Source organism: Anomaloglossus baeobatrachus, chromosome 3 (genome assembly GCF_048569485.1).
Source record: "Anomaloglossus baeobatrachus isolate aAnoBae1 chromosome 3, aAnoBae1.hap1, whole genome shotgun sequence".
NCBI classification, from domain to species: Eukaryota; Metazoa; Chordata; class Amphibia; order Anura; family Aromobatidae; genus Anomaloglossus; species Anomaloglossus baeobatrachus.
Genome location: NC_134355.1, coordinates 476615868 through 476632542, shown reverse-complemented (window position 1 = coordinate 476632542; position 16675 = coordinate 476615868).

The following is a 16675-nucleotide window of genomic DNA, read 5'->3' as shown; positions in this document are numbered from 1 at the left end:
TGGGTAAGTAAAACATATTTTTCCAGAGACCCCATTCTGTTAACTGTCCTGACACATTCCCCAGCCACCACAGTCCCCATCATCAGCAGGCAGCAGATATGACCTGGCAACCTTCGTTCCATCTTGGGGGGACTTGGACAGTGCACATGGAACAGATATTGCCACTCTATGCCAGCTGCATTTTGCATTTGGATGATAGGGATTGTGGTGGCCAGGAAGAAGGAATGGAGGTTACCAGGCAATGTTTGCTGCCTGTGGATGATGGGGACTGGGGTGGCCGGGGGCTGTGTCAGGGTAGGTAACAAAACACTGAGTAGAGAATTAAGCTCATGCACCCATGGTACTCCCCGATACTCGAAAGTAGGGTCATCTGGGGAGAGCCCACCAAATCTTCCCCGCTAATTTTATTATAAGCTAAGAAGACTGACTGCCAGATTGGCCGTATGATAGGACAGTCCCACCAGATATGCAGCATTGTTCCTCTCCCCCCACACCTCCAACATCTATCAGAGATCTCTGGAAATATTGCATGGAGTATATCGGGACACTTATACCATCGTGTGAGTATCTTAAAATTTTTCTCCTGAGCGGCAGGCACAGGCAATGGAAAAATTGTGAGTGAGTCTGAAGGCCTTTTGCCAGTCCTCTTTATTCCATTTCTATATACAGTATACTTAAGGCCTCAATTATCTATTTCTTTAGTCAAAAAGGAGTACATCAGGGAGAGAAGATGTCTTGGGGATCCTCTAGCAACAAGAGTTGTTCAAACTTCATGGGCATGGCAGTAAAAATCCTATGTCTACAACCTTCCTTCAGAAAGGACCTAATTTGGAGGTATTCCAACCACACTGAAGAACTCCTGACCTCTAAGAATGAGAGAAGAAAGAGGTGGCAGCACTGTTCCTTGTAGAATCTGGCTATGGCTATAGGCGTCGTCTGGAAAATATATAAGAACATGGTGTCCATTTTTAGGACGTTAATAAATCAAAACCAGGACAGTTTCTATCATAGTTTTTAAGGTCTTTTAAGGTACGTTCCAATAGGGGGAGGTAGTTGAGATGTAATATTTTAGTACTATCTTGTGGGACGGCTTTTCCTAGGTATATTACACAGAGGTTTTCCATTTAAAGGGAAAGTTACTACAGATGTGTGCCACTATGTCCCTAGGCAGGGTGATATTAAGGGCTTCTGATTTACTATAATTAACGTTAAAGTTACTGAGATGATGTTGTTAAATTGTAAACTATAAGGAGTACTAAGTGTTATCATTTATTCCACTTTGACTGCCTTTCTCAATTTAAGATTACTTTTCTTTCTATATCATGCGTTCTATAATATGTGTCTGCTATCATTTTATAACTGTAACTACTTTCCTTTAGTCTATTTTTGATCGTAACACATTCCTTATCATAAGTATTAAGATGAAAGCATATACATTTAGCCCTAATAAATTCACAGTATGGAATGGAAGAGATCGCATGAAATGGATGGCAACTATCCTCACATAGAATTGTGATACCACTTACAGGTTTTCAGAAAAATGAACAATTAATGCTTTGCAAGTGCAATTGCCTATGAGCAAATGATCAAAAATGCAATCTTTTTTAGCACCAGCAAATGTAAAACACAAATCAACATAATTGATATTTAAATAGTTTATGAAGTCTGGTATGGTCGAGATGCTTCCGGACCATATAATGAAAATACGGTTCACGTACTGACCACACCAGACCACATTAACAAAAAAAAGAATTATTGTGAAAACAAATTAAACAAATTAAATTCTCTTCCCACCATGCCAAAAATAAGAATAGCCAAAGTTGGGGAAAAGTGGGACCCCATCGGTGCTCGTTTAATGTGAGAAAAAAAGCTCCTGATAAAAGATAAAAAATTGTGTTTTAAAAAAACTCAATAGCAATAAGATTGAATTCTTTCAATTCAGGTTTGTATGCACTATAGTGGTTAACATGGTAAGAAATAGCCTGTAAAGCGAAACCATGCGGTATAAATTACTACAGATTTTTTTATGTCGCAAGTTAAAAAATTGTAATTATCTGACCATTGCACACTTTCCAAGGCTTATAGGACTGATGTAGTGTCCTTCAAAAACCCCAGTACACCGAAATATAAGGAGTTATAAGGGCAGATGTTGGTCTACCCAAGTTTTTAATCACTCACATAAGGAATTAATCTGATACACAATATGATGGGACGAAGAGGAGGTGGAAAGAGTTGTTTATGAACTTTAGATAAACCATGAAAAATAGCCATGGTACTGTCATGTGGTGTTCGGCATTGCACTCACTGAGTGTCATGGTAGGATCAGACAAGCTGTGTTGGGTGTCAGCTGGTTCTGGCTTCACTTCTTTCCAGTACAGCAGGAGTTAAATCCTGCTGGCTTGTGATCATCTGCTGGGAGCTATCGCTGCTTATTACCATCATCAGCCTCCTTCACCTTTCATAAGGTTCTGGTTTATGGGGTTGAGTGTTGGATATAGCTTCTGCCTCCTCGGTTCCTGTGGTTATCCAGTTCTATGGTAATCTACAAATTGTGGTTCTTGCGTGGAGTGTGAGTTCTCCAGTTGTGCATTTATTTCCTACCCTTTCTGCTTTACTCCCCAGTTCACTTAATGTCCCTCCTTTGTATTTGAGTGCAGAGTGCACGAGTTTGTGTTTACGCTTGTTTGTGCCTGTTTGTGGGGTTTTCGTTATTGGGCTTCCGGCCCACTTCGTGGATGTGGGGGGAGTAGTATCAGAGCTTGGACAGGACACTGGGTCATGCTGGGGGCTCGAACCTGGCTACCATTGAGCCAACCTTTGAGATAATGGTCAGCATGGGCCCCAGTCTTAGGGTCAGCCTAGGAGCCCCTGTTCCATTGGTACATACCGCGTGACATTATATCCGGCTTCTCAATTCAGTAATAGCATCACTATTCATATTATCTTGTGTTGGGCTTTATAATATGGCAATAACATTCTGCTCAGCAACAGAGACGATAGTGTGAACTTCATCCTGTGAAAGACATATGTTGTTAATGACATTAATAACATTATTTTCTAATTGATCATTAGTGGAAAATGTCTTTTGACATAAGCATTCTTGTAAACTTGTTGACATCCATTAAAGTTTGAAAAAGGTCAAAATCCTGATAGGGAAAAAGATTAAGCCTTTTGGAGCGGACATTTATTTGCAGCTTAGAAAAAATAGTCAAGGTTAAAATAAGTAGTAATGCAGGAAGAATGCATTATTGTTTCTTCTTTTTCTTCTGATTCAGATATCTCCTGAAAAAAGACATTTTTATTTCTATTTCTGCGTCTTTTCACGCAGAAACGTTCAGCTGCCTTTCTGTTACAGTGTTACTTTGTCTCTCCATCACTACTCTGCTGTCACCTAGTGGGGAATACGCTGTACTACAATCTACCAACCCTTTGTACAGCGTGACACTATGCCTTTAAACAATATGGAACAGCCCATATGATGATGTCATGTCTTTGGAAGCTTCTGACAGGTTTACTGGCAACATCTGAGTTAATTAGAGACACACCTGTGGATGTATTTAATGCACACTGGAAACACACTGCTTCTTTGTGTAGCATCATTGGAAAGTCAAATGAAATTAGCCAATATCTCAGGATGAGAATTGTTGACTTGCACACATCTGGTTCATCCTTGGGTGCAATGTCCAGATACCTGAAGGTGCTTTGCTCAGCTGTACAAACAATTATACACAACAACAGAAAAGATGGGAATGTTCAGACATCATACCGCTCAGGAAGGAGATGGGGTCTATGTACCAGAGATTAACATGCTTTCGTGAGACATGATGTGCATATCAACCCACTATAAAAAGCAAAAGACCTTTTGAAGATCTACAGTGAAACGAGTACTGTATCAACATGGGCTAAAAGGCCACTGGTCCAGGAAGAAGCCATTACTCCAAAGGAAACATAAAAAAAAAGCCAGATTAATGCTTGCAAATGCAAACAGGAACAAAGATCTTAATATTTGGTGACATGTCCTGTGATCTGACGAAACTAAAATTTAACTGTTTGGTCATAATTAACATTGTTACATTTGGAGGAAAAATGGAGAAACTGTGAAGCCTTAAGGCCTTGTCACACACAGAGATAAATCTGCGGCAGATCTGTGGTTGCAGTGAAATTGTAGACAATCAGTGCCTGGTTTGTGGCTGTGTACAAATGGAACAATATGTCCATGATTTCACTGCAACCACAGATCTGCCAAAGATTTATCTCTGGGTGTGACGGGGCCTTAAAACCTTTTCAAACTTTAAAACAGGGGGTGGCAGCATCATGTTGTGGGGTTGTTTTGCTGCAGGAGGGACTGGTGCACTGCACAAAATAGATGGCATCATAAGGAAAGAAGATTATGTGGCAATACTGAAGCAATATTGCAAGATATCAGCCAGGAACTTAAAGCTTGGGCAGAAATGGGTCTTCCAAATGGACATACTGGGCACACTGCCATGCTGGTTACAAAGTGGCTTAAGGATAACAAAGTCAATGTTTTGGAGTGGCCATCAGAAAGCCTGATCTCAATCCTATTGAAATTTATGGGCAAAGCTCAAAAGGCAGGTGCAAGCAAGGCGACCTACAAACATGACTCAGTTACACCAGTTCTGTCAAGTGGAATGGGCCCAAATTCCTATCAGCTATTGTGAGAAGCTTGTGGATGGATATCCAAAATGTTTCACCCAAGTTATACAGTTTAAGGGCAATGGTACCAAATACTAATGAAATGTATATACTTTTTGACTTTGCAGAAAGCAATAAAATGCCTTAAAACATTCTCTCTCATTATTCAGGCATTTGATAAATATAAATAATTAGGTAATCCTAATTGACTTAAAACGGGAAAGGTTTATTCTGATTTCATGTCAGATAGTGAGAAAAACATGCATAATTGTCTTTTTAGATAGTGTATGTAAACTTCTGGTTTCAACTGTACTTTAAGTAGCTGTGTTTCTAATCACCTCCCTCCACATGTGTGCTCAGTTCAGCGGAGCATGCTTGTGTGTTAAGTGGGGAATAGGCTATGGTCAGATGACTTGTTTCAGCAGCTTATCTCCTATGAGAACGAAGGATTAGACATGATTAAATAATAGGGGCCAAATTCCTTATTTCCCACCTGAAATGTCAAATGAACATTAACCGAACATTTTATAAACATTAGGTGATGAGTTAGGGGCACTTTGCACGCTGCGACATCGCAGGCCGATGCTGCGATGCCGAGCGCGATAGTCCCCGCCCCCGTCGCAGCGGCGATATCCTTGTGATAACTGCCGTAGTGAACATTATCGCTACGGCAGCTTCACATGGACTCACCTGTCCTGCGACCGTCGCTCTGGCCGGCGACCCGCCTCCTTATTAAGGGGGCGGGTTGTATGGCATCACTGCGACGTCACACGGCAGGCGGCCAATAGGAGCGGAGGGGCGGAGATGAGCGGGATCTTTACATCACCTCCTTCCTTCCGCATATCCTACGGAAGCCGCAGTGACGCCGGTAGATGTTCCTCGCTCCTGCGGCTTCACACACAGCGATGTGTGCTGCCGCAGGAGCGAGGAACAACATCGGGCCGTCGCGTCAGCGTAATCATGGATTACGCTGACGCTGCACCGATGATACGATTACGACGCTTTTGCGCTCGTTAATCGCATCATCGAGCCTTTACACACTACGATGTCGCATGCGATGCCGGAAGTACGTCATTTTCAATTTGACCCCACCGACATCGCACCTGCGATGTCGTAGTGTGCAAAGCCCCCCTTAGTCTTGCCATAAATCGCCAGACATGTCTGACATAGGTCCAGTGAGTAAGACCGGCTTTAGGTAAGGTTGGCTTAAAGTCTTTATGTCATACTGAACACATGGGTTCTTTTCCAGTCAGATACAGTGACTGATCTCCTGAGGATACTGAAGGAAAAAGCTAGAGTTCATTTAAGATATTATCTATGTTTAGCATTCACTTAATATAACTATTTCAAGTTGGGCTAATTTTTTTTTGGCTTTAGCATTTTGCTTTGTTTTTTCTTACTGTTCTTCCAAGAGCCATTTTATTTTCTATCAACTTAGTTGTTAAGGGCTTTTTTAATGGGGCTATTATTATTATTAGCTTTACATCACACCATTCATTTTACCATATGATGTACTGAAAAATATGAAAAAAATTTAAAGTGGGGTGTAATGGTGAAAAAAAAAACAATTCTACTATTGGGGTTTTTTGTTTATGTTTTCATAACTTTCATTGTACTTTAAAAATGAACTGGCAACATGATTCTACAAGTCAGTACGATTACAACAATATCAAACATATCCTTTTTTTATTATTTTTTAGTGGTTAAAAAATATGCAATATGTAAAAAATATATGAAAATTGTGTTGCCATTTTCTGAGCAACTTTTTTATTGTTATGCTAATGGAGCTATATGAGAATTTGTTTTTTGCACTCTGAGCTGTAGTTTTAATTTAGATCACTTTGACACTTTTTATGGCATTTTTGGTGGGCAATTGCAGCAACTCTGGAATTTCATTTTTTTCTTTTGGTGTTTAGCTTACAGTTTAAATACTGTTTATATTCTTGTAGATCAGACTTTTACATACATGATACCAAATATGTTAATTTTTTTAATGTTACATTTTTTTATTTTTGAACGGAGAAAATAGATGTGATTTACCGTAGTTTTCGGACCATAAGACGCACTTTTTTTCCCCCAAATGTTGGGGGAAAGTGTGGGGTGCATCTAATGGTCTGAATATAGGGCCGGAAATGAGGGTGCTGTGGTGGCGCGGGTCATCGGGGGCACGAGCAGGCTGCACCAGCGCCAGCCATGACCACGTGGACCCGCTCATTTAATATGCACGCCCATCCTCCTGCCCTTCTCTCAGCACGGAAGCAGGAGCTGACAGGTGGGCGGGATGATGGGCGGCATGATGGGCGAGGGATAAACAGCAGACCCGCATGATCACCCCTGGCAACTATAGCCTGGAGTAATCATGTGCGGATGTATTCACTACTCCCCGCGCATCATCATCAGCGCGGGGTGCAGTGAATCAGTACACTCACCATTCCCCTGCAGCCTTGAGATCTCCTCCTGGCTGCCGGCGGCCACTGAGTGGAGCCGTCTCCGTTCTCCTGCAGCATTGCGATGTCCTGCAAGTCCTGTGCCAGCGATGGCCGCTGAGTGGAGACTAGCGGCGCGCACAGCGATGACGTCATTGCTGTGCGCACATGTCCACACGCAGCCGTCGCTGGCACAGGAGGACATTGCATTGCTGCAGGGGAATGGGTACGGCTCCACTCAGCGGCGCTACCGCTGAAACAGACGGGAGGAGAAGCGATGCTGCAGGGAGTGAGTTAAGGTGAGTATGAACGTTTATTTTTTTTATGTGCCACAGGATGCGGGCCGTATAGCAGGATGTGGGTATATTATGAGCAGGATGGGGGTATATGAGCAGGATGGGGGTATATGAGCAGGATGGGGGTATATTATGAGCAGGATGGGGGTATATGAGCAAGATGGGGGTATATGAGCAAGATGGGGGTATATGAGCAAGATGGGGGTATTTGAGCAGGATGGGGGTATATGAGCAGAATGGGGGTATATGAGCAGGGTGGGGGTATATGAGCAGGATGGGGGTATATAGCAGGATGGGGGTATATAGCAGGATGGGGGTATGTAGCAGGATGGGGCCATATGCCAGGATGGGTTACCGTATATAGCAGGATGGGGCCATATGCCAGGATGGGGTATATAGCAGGATGAGGGACATATACTGTATATACAAGGCAGGAGGATCATTACCAGGCTGGGGTACCTTAGTAGAGAATTTGGAGACATTACCCCCATAACAGTGTCAGCAGCAAATCCTCGCCCCATAACAGTGTGTCATGACTCCCATTTTTTGCTTAAAATTTTATTTTCCTATTTTCCTGCTCTAAAACCAGGGTGCGTCTTATGGTCCGGTGTGTCTTATAGTCCGAAAAATACGGTAAACTTTATTATATAGTTTGAAATATCTTTTACAATATGTTTGTATTTTTACTTTATTTTCCAGGCCCTATAGTGTACCTGAACCTCTAATGGTTTGATTGTTCATACTACAGTGACAAGCAAAAAGTAGCCATGTTTTGAACTTCTAAGTGTCAGGCTTCATATCTCACCATCCACTAGATCTTTGAGCGTAAGCTTGCCTTCATTTTATAGACAATCATCTTGGCTATATCATACATAAATTGGACTTCCAACTATTTAGCAGGTTTTGCAGATTCTTGTAATGTAACTGCATTGTTACTGTTTTGTTCCTGTTGTTTAAAGTTTTTTTTCTTCCTGTATACTACAAATTGCAACCTGTTCTCACATTCCCTAGTAGCTTAGTGACTTAATAGGTTGATTTCCAAGAGAAAGGTCACTGGTTCAAACTGAGGAGCAGCAATGCAAAACATTTCCCAAGAATAAAGAAACAGCATCATCCAGCTCATTGATAGCGGTCTCTCGGCCAAGAAAATTCTGAAACTGCATCATGTGAGGGGAATGACAGATGGAAGAATATGAAATAAAGTCCATTCATCCATTCAAAAACCAAGAAGTGGACATCCAGGCAAAATATTGAAGTCAACAAGTCAGCACATCACAAGTTCCATCAGTTCTGGAGTAACAAACACTGCAGTGAAGGTGGTTCTTATGCTTTGTAATAGTGAGATCACAGAGGTCCATGCAAGCACCATGAAGCACACATTACACAAGCCTGGAATGGTGGCCCAAAAAGGGTGAAGAAGTCGCAAATTCAATATCATTATAAGAAGCATTGGCTCGAGTTTGCAAAGAAGTACGAAAAGTGGACAGTAGAAGATTAGAAGCAGGTGATTTGGATGATGAGAGAAAGTCAATAGACTAGGCTCTGATGCTTTGATAGATGCAAAAGGGTCTGGAAGAAACAAGGGAAAAATGGGCTACTAGATCCAGAAATTGAATGAACTGTCAAGTTGAGTTGAGGAAGCCTGATGATATGGGGCTGTTTCAAAGTTAAAAGCATTGGATACTTGGCCAGAATTGATGGTGGTCTCAATGTTGAGCTATAAGTGTACTGCCCCTGCAGCAGTTGGACTGCTCGGATCCGGGGTTGCTGTGGATCGAGGGTCTCTGGACCCAGGGGCTTGCGGCCACTTGAAAATATAGGGAGGTTATTTACAGGGGATAAGTGTTTGTGACGCCACCCGTGGTTCGCGGTAAGGGGAGTACCGCCGCTGCCGATGGGAGTACCCAGGGGAGATGGAGTGGGGCAGCCAGATGACGTTCCCTCCATGGGTAGGAGGGCCCAGGACTCTTGATGGTAAAGGTATAGGGAAGCGTGGTGCAGGTCGCAGGGGAGAGCAACGTACTCACTCAGGCCATGTGGATGTTGGTGCGACCATTAAGTAGTCTCTGACACAGGAGTAAACCAAGTCTCTGGGTGCCGCTGCCACTCTGGGTAGTTTGTCCGGGAATCCGTCCCCATTGGTATTGCTAGTGGTCCGGAGCCTGCCTCCATGCACTTGTGTTTAGACGTTTCTGAGGTGACCCCTTGGCCTGAAGATATCGGGGTCCCGCTCCCCATAATTAAATAGAGGAGCTGTGCTCTCGATGGCTGACACTTGGGATTTCAGTGTGCCGCACAAGCTGGAAAGCCCTATCCCCCTCGTTGTGTTGGTGCCTTCGATCTCTGAGCTCTTGGAGAAAGTTCATAAAGAGACTATCCTCCACAGGTGAATTATCAAATTGCGTGCAGTTACTCCCTGATCTAGGGTCCAGTACCCTGCCGTGCTCGGTACCGGTCCAGTTACTAGATTATCCGCTGCCGACCATTCTCCTAAACTAAGTCTGGCACCCTTCTCTAATACCCTGCGACCAGGTCTCCGACTCCTCTGGTCCCAGACCACCGTATGCGACCTAACCAAAGTCTCCCAGGGAGCTACCACTCCCTCAGCAACTTACTCTCCGAGGGCTACTCTAAAACTGACTATATCCCTCAGACCAGTCTGCCTGAATCCTAGGTGTGTCCATTTTCCAGCTAGACCACCCACTGGTGTGCCTGACAGGGTGTGGTGTGAGGTGTGGTTAGGATTTGAATGCTGATGGAAGCAATATCAATAGTTAGGATCCGAGAACCATTGAGGGTGAGTTCTGCACCATAAAAGAAAGGAGTGCAGTTCCCTGTGACACCCTGATAAGGTCAGGGGTGTTACATTCCCCCTTGGTTAAACGTAGCTCGTCACCGAGCTACAGGACACCCAGATGATTTATTTTTGTTTTAACTGAAAAAGAATAACAAGTTATACATAAATATTCATCCCGCATAGGGGAGGCAAGACTCTTAAATGTTTCTTAAACTCTCAGAGTTCATTTACTAGAGCAACGGGGAACGCTACTGGTTGTAGCTGGACATTTCATTCTGTGAATCCCTCTGACTGTGTGTGTCCTGTTGGGACCTGGTCGCTCTCAGCCCTTAGCCACATTGAGGCCTATTTTAGACCCATGGTAAGGTTTTAATATTAGAGAGTGTAGGTACTATCCCAACTGGGTACACCTTGACGTTTGGTGGGATAGCTTTATGCTTTTTTTGATCAAAAACAGTGTTTACTAAGTACCCTATGTTTATGTGCACTATGCTTTTATTTAGTTACAGCAGGGTATGTTTTCACATTTTTTTCCTTGGTTTCTCTTTGTCTCATGGCCAGTGTGAACATGGTCTCACAAGTTCCATGTATACCATCTCATACTCCGGCTCACTTTTTTGTTTTAATGTAGTTTTTTTGTATTCAGTACAAACAGGGAGTGGCCCCCTTCTTAGCGAGCTGGACATTTCATTATGTGAATCCCCCTGACTGTGTGTGTCCTGTTGGGACCCGGTCGCTCTCAGCCCTTAGCCACATTGAGGCCTATTTTAGACCCATGGTAAGGTTTTAATATTAGAGAGTGTAGGTACTATCCCAACTGGGTACACCTTGACGTTTGGTGGGATAGCTTTATGCTTTTTTTGATCAAAAACAGTGTTTACTAAGTACCCTATGTTTATATGCACTATGCTTTTATTTAGTTACAGCAGGGTATGTTTTCACATTTTTTTCCTTGGTTTCCCTTTGTCTCATGGCCAGTGTGAACATGGTCTCACAAGTTCCATGTATACCATCTCATACTCCGGCTCACTTTTTTGTTTTTATGTAGTTTTTTTGTATTCAGTAAAAACAGGGAGTGGCCCCCTTCTTAGCGAGCTGGACATTTCATTCTGTGAATCCCCCTGACTGTGTGTGTCCTGTTGGGACCCGGTCGCTCTCAGCCCTTAGCCACATTGAGGCCTATTTTAGACCCATGGTAAGGTTTTAATATTAGAGAGTGTAGGTACTATCCCAACTGGGTACACCTTGACGTTTGGTGGGATAGCTTTATGCTTTTTTTGATCAAAAACAGTGTTTACTAAGTACCCTATGTTTATATGCACTATGCTTTTATTTAGTTACAGCAGGGTATGTTTTCACATTTTTTTCCTTGGTTTCTCTTTGTCTCATGGCCAGTGTGAACATGGTCTCACAAGTTCCATGTATACCATCTCATACTCCGGCTCACTTTTTTGTTTTTATGTAGTTTTTTTGTATTCAGTACAAACAGGGAGTGGCCCCTTCTTAGCGAGCTGGACATTTCATTCTGTGAATCCCCCTGACTGTGTGTGTCCTGTTGGGACCCGGTCACTCTCAGCCCTTAGCCACATTGAGGCCTATTTTAGACCCATGGTAAGGTTTTAATATTAGAGAGTGTAGGTACTATCCCAACTGGGTACACCTTGACGTTTGGTGGGATAGCTTTATGCTTTTTTTGATCAAAAACAGTGTTTACTAAGTACCCTATGTTTATATGCACTATGCTTTTATTTAGTTACAGCAGGGTATGTTTTCACATTTTTTTCCTTGGTTTCTCTTTGTCTCATGGCCAGTGTGAACATGGTCTCACAAGTTCCATGTATACCATCTCATACTCCGGCTCACTTTTTTGTTTTTTTGGTTGTAGTGGTAGTTGGTGGCTCAGCCTACTCTGCTGCAGCCCCTTCCTGCGACAGTCCATTCCCATTGTCCATCTCCCTTCAACCCACCACCCAAACAACCTCGATCCCTGGTGCCACCTCTAATCCTGGTGGACACCCCTTTTTGAGGCACCTTGACAGTCCCTGGTGACAGTGTTGAAGTCCTGGAGGTGTAAAAGATGACTCTGGTAGGCACAACTATGTACAAGAGGCACAAGTTCATGCTGGCTGCTGCTAGTCCTGCAGCCATGGTCCATATTTAATATTAAGGGGGTAAAACAGGGTCCATGCACCAGGTGCAAACATTGTAAACTAATAAAGTCAGGTGAGGTATTCAAGTAATTGGTGATTAATCAGCATTTTTCAACAGTTCACATTAACATGTAACATAACTTTCAAACATTAAAGTAGCCGGGTTCCGCTACCATTACTGCAGCAGACAGTCTGGGGCGGCCGGGGCGACCGGCACTAACTTCCCCTCCAGGGTGAAACGCTGCACTGGGCCATAGTACTGCGGGCCTCGGACCCAGACAGTAGCCTTGCGTGAATACCGTTTTTCTCTGTTCGGGCGGACGGCGATTCCCTTCCTGCACTACTCTCGAGCAAGCACCTCCGAGTGCAGCTGCATCAGCCACCGCCAATGCTTTTCCCAATCGTGGGCACTGATGTGGGGCTCCGTTTCCTCTATGGAAACTGGCTATAAATGGAATCCTGCAGCCCAGGCGGCTACTGGGAGGCCGCGCGGCGGTGGGACCGGCATCTTAACAGGGTCAGCCTACGCTGTGGTAGATAAAGGAACCGGCTGTTCCGCAGCCGGGATAGCAGAGTCTGGTCGGGCCGATGATGGGACTGGAGGTGCTGCGGCCTGGTCTGGTCTGGCCGGTGGTGAGGCCGTAGGCGTCACAGCCTGCTCGCTTTCTGCTGGGGCTGGAGGTTCCACTGCCGGTGTTGGGGGTAGCGGCTCGATGTCCGCCGAAGGCGAGAGTGACGGTGGCTGGGTAATCACGGTGGCTGGGGGCAGACCGGATTCCACGGTCGGGTAGGCCGGTTCAACCGGGACTGGGTAGCTGCTTACCCGCTCTACGCATGGGGCCTCCATCTCACGAGCCTGCACTGCCACAGCCAGGCTCCTCATTTTCACTCTCCAGTGATCCAGGATGTAGAGGAACTGCGTCCGTTTCCTCCTGCAGAGCTGCTCGGTCTCTTCTTCGATCCAGGTCACGGTCCCGGGAGCAGCACGCTCTAATGACCAGTCCCTTGCTGCCGCCATCTTCCCTCTGCGGGTTCCAGGAACTTTATGGGCAGAGTCCTGGCATCCCTGCTCCACTTCCGTTGTTACATCCCATTGCGCCCCCTTGGTTTTCGGCAGCCAGCTCTCCGGCTTCCGTCTGCGCTCTCTGGAAAAGGGGCGGAGCTTTGGCTTCCTACTCCTTTGGTCAGAAAGATGGCGTTTAGGCACCAAAAATGGTGGAAAATGGCGGGAACCGAATTTTGACACCGCAGCTTGGATTTTTCAAGGCGCACGTCACCCAGGTTAATGGGCCAAGTCCGAATCCTGTACGTGACACAAGCTCTGGTTGCTACTGTAAGGTAAGAGTCACACTTGCGAGTGATTTGTGCGAGTCTTGCATCGCATTACTCGGCACGGCCACACACTCTCCGGACATGAGTGTCTCGGCTGCATAGAAATACATGCAGCCGACCTGCTCTTGTCAATAGAGTGTGCGGCCGTGCCGGGTGATGCAATGCGAGACTCATGAGAGTCACTCACATGTGTGACTCCGGCCTCAAAGGAAGATGCTGGTTGCCCAGAGTCTACTCCGTACACTTCTCATACAACCTGTGACGAAAATGTACATATCTGATTTCTAAGGGTTCAATGAATAAAACTATACTTTATCTTTCTTTACTTTTTTCATTGTGGTTCTGATTGCTGTACAACATGTGTTAACTTTAAAACTATTTAATTGGAGTCAATTAAATACATTTTCTAACAAAATGTGAGAAATTGTCTGAGCCGATCATCTAGTTCTCAGGTGCGGTGACCAGACACATCAAACTGCCTACAATGCATCTTACAAAAAATATGTACAGAAAAACATATTTATCACACATCATTTATCACTAACTTTATTTAGCGTATTGCTGCATCAGCAGATCGAGCCGGTGAAGGTACGGATCTAATTTACATTCATCTTGAAGCAAGACTGAAATATATCTTAAGATTACATATAACATAAGTGGCAGCGTGCCCGAGATATCAAAGCTTTACAGTAAGTCAGACATTTATTGGATTCTGTCTCAAAATGAAACCGCTTTGTGAATACTAATTTTCTAAAAGGTTCTTAACTACCTAATAAATGGGGTTTTTTTCCAGCCTTTTAGAATAAATCCAAAGCGACAAGCCTACGAGCTGCAAAGCAAACACAGCATCAAATAGGGAATACATAGAACGGCGACTATAAAGGTGAAAAAGAAGTGTTAGCTGATGGTATGACAAGTGGAGTCGCTACCTTCAGACACACGGAACTGTGACAACAGGAATCCATCAGGAAGATATTTTAAAATTCTGTTCACCTCCTGACTAACATTCTCTTTCGCTCTCTCGAAAGGTCTTCTTGAAAAAAAAATACAAGCTGCTGAGGTAGAGAAAGCAAAACATCTTCATAGAGCGTGTGACCTTCTAGCAAACACACGCAGGTCTGACTGAGAAATTCAAGCATGGCAGAGAAACATCTCAGGTTGTTTATTCACATTGGTTTCAACTCGAAATCTGCAAACGCTTTATCATATTCAGACACTATTTTGACTACTTTAGTGCCAGCGATAAAAAAAAGATCATTTATGAAGAGCAAAATAACGTGCAGCGGCATGGAACAGTTACCATGATGAGGTGAGGTGGTGCATCTGGAGCTATAACGGGGCCATAGTGCAATCTTACATTCCATCTTGTATATTTAGTGCTCTTCGGTTTCAGAGTGCCGATATTTTCAGCAATACACTCAACCATTGTTATAAATTGATGCTAAATACTAGTTTCCTTCCCCAAAATGAGTCTATGGCGCTAACACATTTAAACATCCTAACAATTAAAGGAAATCTGTTGTCAGGTTTTTGCCATGTAATACGAGAGCAGCATGATTTAGAGACATAGACCCTGATTCCAGCGGTGGGTCACTTAGGCTACATGCACACGCTGCATCTTTGGCTATGTGCGCACAGTGCGTTTTTCGCGGCATTTTTGCGCGTTTTTCGGGTGCGTTTTTGGCCTCAAAACTGCAGGACTTTGCTTCCCCAGCAAAGTCTATGAGTTTTCATTTTTGCTGTCCGCACACATCTGTTTTTTTTACCTGCGTTTTTGAGTTAAAAAAAAAAAAATGGACATGTCAGTTCTTTCCTGCGTTTTTCTGCGTTTTCCGCCCATGCAATGCATTTGAAAAATGCAGCAAAACGCAAAGATCAAAAACGCAGCAAAACGCAGCCAAAAACGCACCAAATCGCGGCAAAAACGCATGCGTTTTCGACGCAGGTGCGTTTTTGTGCGTTTTTAGCAGCCAAAAACGCAGCGTCAAAAAGACGCAGTGTGCGAACCTAGCCTTTTTGTGTTCACAAACTGCAGCCAAAACTGCAGCCAAAACTGCACCTTGTCAGAGAGAGCTTGGAAATGTCACAAAAAACGCATGTAATTTTAGGTGCGTTTTTGGTGCGTTTTCGGTGCGTTTTTGGTGCGTTTTTCACACCCTGCGTTTTTGCTGCATTTTTGTGACAAATGTTGACCAAAACGCAGGAAGAATGAACATGCTGCATTTTATTTGTCACAATCCTTTGACAAAAAAAACGCTGACAAATAAACTGCAACGTGCGCATGACAAATCTGACTTCTCATAGACTTTGCTGGGAAGTCAAATGTCAGAAAGTTCTGAAAACAAAACTGCAGCCAAAAAAGCAGCAAAAAGGCAGGAAAAAAAGCAGCGTGCGCATGTAGCTTTACTGTGCTGCTTTCTGTAGATTGGATAAAATCACAGCTTTATCAACAGGAGATTATCACTAGAGGACTAGTAAACACACTGCGGTGTAGTCCTTTATATTCATGAGCTTTGTATAACCCTGCCTCAGAAAGCTACCAATCAGTGGAGGGGTGGGGTTTTCAGATAACGCGTAGATCTGCAACAGATAAAATTTATCAGTTATCAAAACTGCAGCAGACAGTCCTGTGAGTGAGACACCACTGGAATCAGAATTTCTGTCACTAAATTTTGCTGCTCTCTATCTGATGAGGTAGCAAAAACTTTATGACATATTTCCTTTAAAGTGAACCTGTCAGGGGCAATATACAACCAGAACCACGAGCAGTTGTGGTTTCATATTGCTAATCCCTGCCTAACTGTTCCTGTATCTAGTAGCATAGATAAAGAGAGCTTTAGAAAAAGTATTTCTAAAAATCCTTTATGATATGCTAATGAGCACAGGGACTAGTCACAAGGGCCTTATTTCTCTTGGCTAGTCAGCCACCTTAGCATGTAAGTACGTCTCTGTGGGTGTGCTAACACGCTAATGAATGTGCAGTGTCAGAGGTGGTCGCTCTCACCTCTGTTACACCAC